General features: G+C 34.8%; 1 pseudogene; it reads left to right on the top strand.

The window, feature by feature from the left end:
* Positions 1-2,689: 2,689 nt before the first annotated feature.
* Positions 2,690-5,788, top strand: LOC132800804 (rust resistance kinase Lr10-like; annotated as a pseudogene).
* The last annotated feature ends 1,111 nt before the right edge of the window (positions 5,789-6,899 follow it).

The following is a 6,899-nucleotide window of genomic DNA, read 5'->3' as shown; positions in this document are numbered from 1 at the left end:
AACCAGCTCAGTTATGTTACTATAATGTCTTTACTGGTTATTTGTAGTTGAAATAAAAGAATACTATTTAAAAGATTTGCGAAAATAAGCTATACAAGAAAAATTATATAATTGAACAACAACCTTGTATAATTAAATTTTATTATTATGTAAACATAGATTAGTGGTTGGTATTCATTTTACATGAATAGCATTTAAACGTATAGTACAATTCAGATAAAATATATACGCAGTATTAATGGCGACTCTGATCAGCCCCACATTCAGCGACGCTTAACGGACGTGTCGCATGTTTTTTGTTTTTAGCGACCTTTTGAGGTCGACAGTTTTTGGATACGTCGTATATTTATTGAATTTTTACCGACGCATTAACCTCAGAGTCGCGTTTTGTTTTTTCAGACGCGTTTGTTTCGTAGCGTCCCTAAATGAATGTCGCTAGATATCAATTTTCGTGTAGTGTTAATTTATTTGAATTTCTCTTTACTGTGGACATTACATGGTTTTCAAATTCAACATTCTTTTGTAGTGACCAGGTAATAAGGCTTTATAAATCTTCGTTGACCATCTGTTGACCACCTTATCGCAAAGACTAGGGATATATCTAATCTAGACTTCTAAATATTATTATTAGACGAGATTATATAATTTTTTGTTTCTAATCTAGACTTCTAGATAAACACAGTTTATTTAGATTTTTTTTTCTTTCTAAGGAATTGTTTGTTTGAGGGGACGTATACGACAAAGAAGATATATTTCTTGGCAATTTATTTTTTGTTCGGCTTTGGTTTTGTACAGGTTCAAAATTTCATAATCCTCATGAACCAAGGCTTGATTATATTTCTTGGCAATTTATTTTTTGGTAGGCTTTGGTTTTGTACAGGTTCAAAGTTTCATAATCCTCATGAACTAAGACTTTCTGCTAAAGTACTTGCCATACCTTTAGATTCCAAGAATGAGGAAATGTTTCCCACAGATCAAAATCGATATATATATATATATATACATATATATACACTTTCAAGATATTAATAATATTCAGTTTTTCTATGTTTGACCATATCAGATTGACTTTTTTCTAGTTTTGAATTTCCAATTAGAAATGGGCTAGGAAGATGTCCTTGCATTGGAAAAATCTTACATATAGATAGTGACAGTTAACAAACTTTTTCCACTGTCATTAAATAACAGGTCACCCAGCTTGTATACTTCATGTATGTGGATGACATATATGAAGAAGAGGAGTTTGTGACAAATGCCAAATACAAAATCTTAAAAGACCCTCTTCACCATTAGAAGGCCTAGGCCTCCTCTTTCTTATTTTAAGCTGGAGCATTGACGAAAGGACTATATAGAAAGTTTGGGTTCTTAAAAAAGAGGCATTTTGCTGCTTAAGAAAGGGAGATCTGGTTGCGAAACAAAACTCTGCTTTGATACCATAAATAAATAGAGGGAATAGAAATGATATTTAATAGATAAATGCTCTTGCATATCTACAGACTTATCTCTTACAAAAGGAATGGATTCCATATTATATCCGTATAGTGCTAACAGATTCCCATTTAAGAAGTTTTTATTCAGATTGTCAGGAAACAGATCCCACCAATGTTGCCATAGGATTTTAGAAGTTCTTTTGTTGGATATGAGAATTTTAGATAGTTTAGATATTATATAATGGAAGTGTTTCTATGTTTGACTAAAATAGTTTATTTTTCTAGTTTTGATTTTTCAATTCTGAATAGGGAAGAAGACCTGATTCCTGTGGTCCTAACCTTGGAAAAATCATCCATATGGATAGTGATGGTCAACAAGCTTAATTGCTTATACGGTAGACTTCATATATATATATATATATATATATATGCGGATGATATCAGAAAATAGAGTAGAAAAGACCCCAACTGATATCATTCATCCTCCCCCAAAATGGAGATTGCAAGACCCTCTTCTACACCATTCATGGGCCTAGGCAGCTTCATCTTTCTTGTTTTGATGGTTTTCCATCTTCAAACTTGCAATGCAAAACATCATGATCAGCATCTTTGCCCTGCATCTTCATGTGGAAATATACCCAATATAAGCTACCCATTTCGGCTTCAAACCGATCCATCAAACTGCGGGAAGAAAAGGTATGAACTATCTTGTGAGAATAACAACCGCTTTGCTGTCTTAAATTTGTATTCAGGAAAATACCATGTCCATGCAATCAACTACAACTACTACACAATCCGACTGGCAGACATCAATATTGACGAGGCTAATTGCTCCTTGGTACCTCCTTACTCTTTGTTCAACTATAACTTCAGTTATAGAGATACATATTTAAGTTGGATGGCTACAGATAGTGAAACATATTCACTCTCAATCTCAGAAGCTATAACATTCATCAAGTGTGAACATCCAGTTGAGTCTCCTCTATACATACCCACTGATCCATGCATTATACTAATGGTGCTGCTAGTATTACTTTATCCAAAGAGGAATACTACTCTTATGTGAAGGTTGGTGGAACATATACATCGGAGTTAGAGAGATGATGGTTATGATCTAATCACACCTGCGGAGAATTTGGGAAAACAACAGCACAACATTTCCTACAAAGATATACACAATCAACTTGTATACGGCTTTAAGCTTTCATGGTTGCCAAGTTTTGCTAAAAATGACAAATGGGATGACACTTGCTATGTGAATGGCTCCAACAACATGGTCCATTGTAAGGATATTAAGAAGTATGCTTTTTTTAAAAAAAAAATTAAATTATGGAATTAATATAGTTTCCATTACCTTTAGGATATACAATATAATAATGGTCTGTGCTGACAGTGTTAATTTCTATTTCTTACTATAGGCTTTGAACGGACTGGGACCGCTTTTAAGCTTTACTGGTTGCTAGGTTTGGCTACAATTGATTTAGGGCTTTGCCGTCTCTGGCACACCGACAACTTGTTGTATTGTAAGGATATTTAGAAGCCTTAAATTTTATTTTATTTTTTAATTAAATTGCGGAATTAATATAGTTTCCACTACCTTTAAGACATACAATATAACAATGGTCAGAGCCGACAGTGATAATTTCTGTTTCTTACTGTAGGCAAAGAAGGGACTCGGATTGGTTATGGAATTGCCCATGAGGATCCTCTCTTAAAGTGTTAACATCCCAATATGCTATTACGATCCCAAAAAGAAATAGCTTCCACAAACTTCTTGATAAATATGAAAAATCTGATTTTTGATAGTTTATTTGAGAGAATTTCTATGATCATATATATCGGCTAATATTTAAAGCTGCATACGCAAAGTCTTTTTACTTGATTGATTTATTCAGGATCATTTTCTTGGACATCTAATTTATTAACCTCTTTTACTTCGTTCTTTTTAGGTCTTCTAGTGATCGTCCTCTACATGGCCCCATTGATCGGTTAATTCTTAATTTACAATTCCTATTTTTGTCTAACATGAGTAATTTAACAATCTAACTCTCTATATGTAGATCAGTGTTGTACATCTATCTACTTTATGTATAAATTGAATTAGAATCTTTTGTTTGTTTTTTTCTATCATTATCCTATACTTGTCTTTCAATTCTGGTTTGTCAATTCAATGAATGATAAAAACTATTTTATCAATAAAAATAAAAAAATAAAAAAGGGAAAGATGAAAAAAAAAATTCAAATTAAATTTGTATGGATATATATATATATATATAAAATTCAAGTGTTAAAAAACAAGAATAGATAAAAAAAAAAAAAACAAGTAGAGGATCTCAAATAAGAAATTAATGCAACGATATCAATTAGATTCATGATTTTATCATTTCATCATCATTATTCTTTGACATTGAGGCTGTATGAGAGGGGATGATGATTTTATTACTTCAACATAATTTTGAGACTGAAATACATACATACTAAACAATTCAAATTTGTGACAGCGATTAACTATTGGTATGTGTTAAGAAGATTTTTATACATGCAGTTTTAAAACTATACAATGATAATTATCAAATAACTCCTTTGGTATATATTTTCCTATACTTTGGTGGATATTCGAAGTAAAACCTGTAGTTGGGATTCCATTTGTAATTGCATTTCTTATATGCAAATGGCGAAGGCAACATTTATCAATGTATGGTATTATCGAAGAATTCTTACAAACTAACAATGATCTTGTGCTTGTAAGGTATTCATACTTCGAAATTAGAAAGATGACCAAGGGTTTCAAGGACAAACTAGGGGAAGGAGGTTATGGTTCTATCTATAAAGGAAAGCTTCATAGTGGACTTTTTGTAGCAATCAAGATGCTAGAGAAATCCAAGGCTAATGGGCAAGAATTCATCAATGAAGTTTCTACCATTGGAAGGATTCACCATGTCAATTCCGTGCAAATTGTTGGTTTCTGTGCGAAGGGATCAAATGTGCTCTTGTATATGATTTTATGCCTAATGGATCTCTTGACAAGTATCTTTTTTCTCAAGAAGGAAATAACTCTTTAGATTGCAAGACAATGTGTGAAATCTCATGTGGAGTGGCTTGTGGTATTGAATATCTTCATCGAGGATGCCACATGCAAATTCTGCATTTTGATATTAAGCCGCATAACATTCTTTTGGATGAGAATTTTATTCCAAAAGTTTCTGATTTCGGGCTTGCAAGATATTATCCCCATTAGGTAATAGCACGGTCTCTCTAACTATAGCAAGAGGAACCATGGGATACATAGCTTCAGAATTGTTTTTATGAAATCTCACATCGATTGGAAAGGGAAACGAAGTATGGCCTATAAGCGTGTGAATACCTTTCCCTTCTAGATGAGTTTTAAACCCGTGAGAGCTGGGTTGTAAGAGGATTCCTCAGGCCCAAAGCGGACAATATCTACATAAGGATGGTCTGGGCTGTCACAGATGGTATAAGAGCCGGACCTGGATCGGTGTGCCAGCAAGGATGCTGGGCCCCAAGGGGGGAGGATTGTGAAGTCCCACATCGGTTGGAAAGGAGAACGAAACACTCCATATAAGTGGGTGTGGATACCTTTCCCTTGCGAGGCCTTTTAAAACCTTCAAGGCTGGGTTGTAAGAGGATTCCCGAGGGCCAAAGAGGACAATATCGCATGTGGGTGGCCTCGGCTATCACAGATAGTATCAGAACTGGACTCGGATCGGTGTGCCAGCAAGGACACTGGGCCCCAAGGGAGGAAGATTGTGAGATCCCACATCGGTTGGAAAGGGGAACGAAGCATGGCTTATAAACATGTATATACCTTTCCCTTGTAGACGCGTTTTAAACCCATGAGGATTGGGTTGTAAGAGGATTCCCCAGGCCCAAAGCGGACAATATCTACATGCGGGTAGTCTGGGTTGTCACAATTTTACAAGAATATTGGAGCAGTTTCTAACAAAGTAGATGTATATAGCTTCAGAATGCTATTGATGGAAATGGCTAGTGGAAGAAAGAATTTGAATGCAGGTGTAGATCATACAAGTCAATTCAAGGAAGGAAATGAGGTTGAAATGGGTGATGCAATAGAGGATGAATAAAAAATGAGAAAGAAGATGATTAGAGTTGCATTATGGTGTATACAGATGAATCCAAATGAGCGACCAACAATGAGCAGGGTAAAAGAGATGCTTGAAGGAGATGTGGAAAGCCTCCAAATGCCTCCAAAGCCTTTTATATGTCCACAAGAAAAGCCTGTAAATGATGAAGGGGTAAAAGCAGATTCAAGATACTCAACAGTAGCTTCATGTCCAGACGACTCCGAAGAGATTAGTCAAATTATAGAATCAAGTTAAAGGGATAAAATCTAAGAATAATAGGTTTGTTGTTTTCACATTTGCTAAGACAAATATATGCTTATATCCCTTTACTTGTTTTAGAAACAAATTCTCATTTACGATGCCATGATGCTCTGTATTAAATTAGTTTTTTCCTTTCTAGAAGCAGAGTAATTTATGTGTTGGGGGATGATTCCAATTGGTCTAATGAAAATAATGCCATATTATCACACTATATCAAAGTATTATTAATTGAAAATATTATGTATGAATGTAATTAGTAATTGTTATTTTTTTCCTTCAAAAAGAAAAAAAAAATCAAAATTTGTATTTTAATATTGAAATTTTGTAATTAATCTTCAAAAATTATGTAAATAAACAAATTGCATTTAGGAATATAAAAAAAAAAAAAACTTTTTATTTATTTACTGTAAATAATCAAAATGGGCATGTTTTGAGCTCTGACTTCTCTTTGGTGGTTTTCCCCAATTCAAAGTCTATGACTTTATTTATAACAAAGAAGCTCAGGTTCCCACAATACGAAAATACAGCTTTCAAAGCCCAAAGATCCAACTCTTGTACTTTCTTTTTCTCTTAAATTAATAGATCTTTTCCACTAAAGCTACCAAGCCCTTCTCTTCTTTCCCTCAAAAATCTCTCTGAAGCAGAGGAACAAAACATGGCGTTGAAGGCTCTTGGAGGTTTGGGTTTAGCCAAGCCCATAGCCATCATGATTATGATGATGATGCAGAAGAAATCTGCGTTCTATACCACTATCCATGCCCAGATAGAGCTTTTGCAGCTTTAGCAGCTCACCTTTTCTTTTCTGCTGCTTGTCTTCGGTGATGTTCTTCCCCAACACCGCCTACAACCCCATCGGTTTCGATTAGCTCCCTCTGGCCATAATCAGCGATATTTACCTTCTAGACTTCGTGGATCAATCTGGGTTTGTTCAGGAAATCTCTTCCAAGGTCAGCAGAGTGGTGGTTTTGGATCACCACAAGACCGCAGTGGAGAGTCTTTGTGGTGAGAGTTCTTTTTCAGTTGGTGAGAATGTGGAAAGGGTTATTGATATCCGGAGGAGTGGAGCTACTGTTGCTTTTGATTATTCCGGGGAAAAAGCTGGTTG

The sequence above is a fragment of the Ziziphus jujuba genome, chromosome 2, assembly GCF_031755915.1.
Source record: "Ziziphus jujuba cultivar Dongzao chromosome 2, ASM3175591v1".
NCBI classification, from domain to species: Eukaryota; Viridiplantae; Streptophyta; class Magnoliopsida; order Rosales; family Rhamnaceae; genus Ziziphus; species Ziziphus jujuba.
The sequence above is the reverse complement of the archived record's forward strand: the minus strand, read 5'-3'. Positions and strand labels throughout refer to the sequence as shown.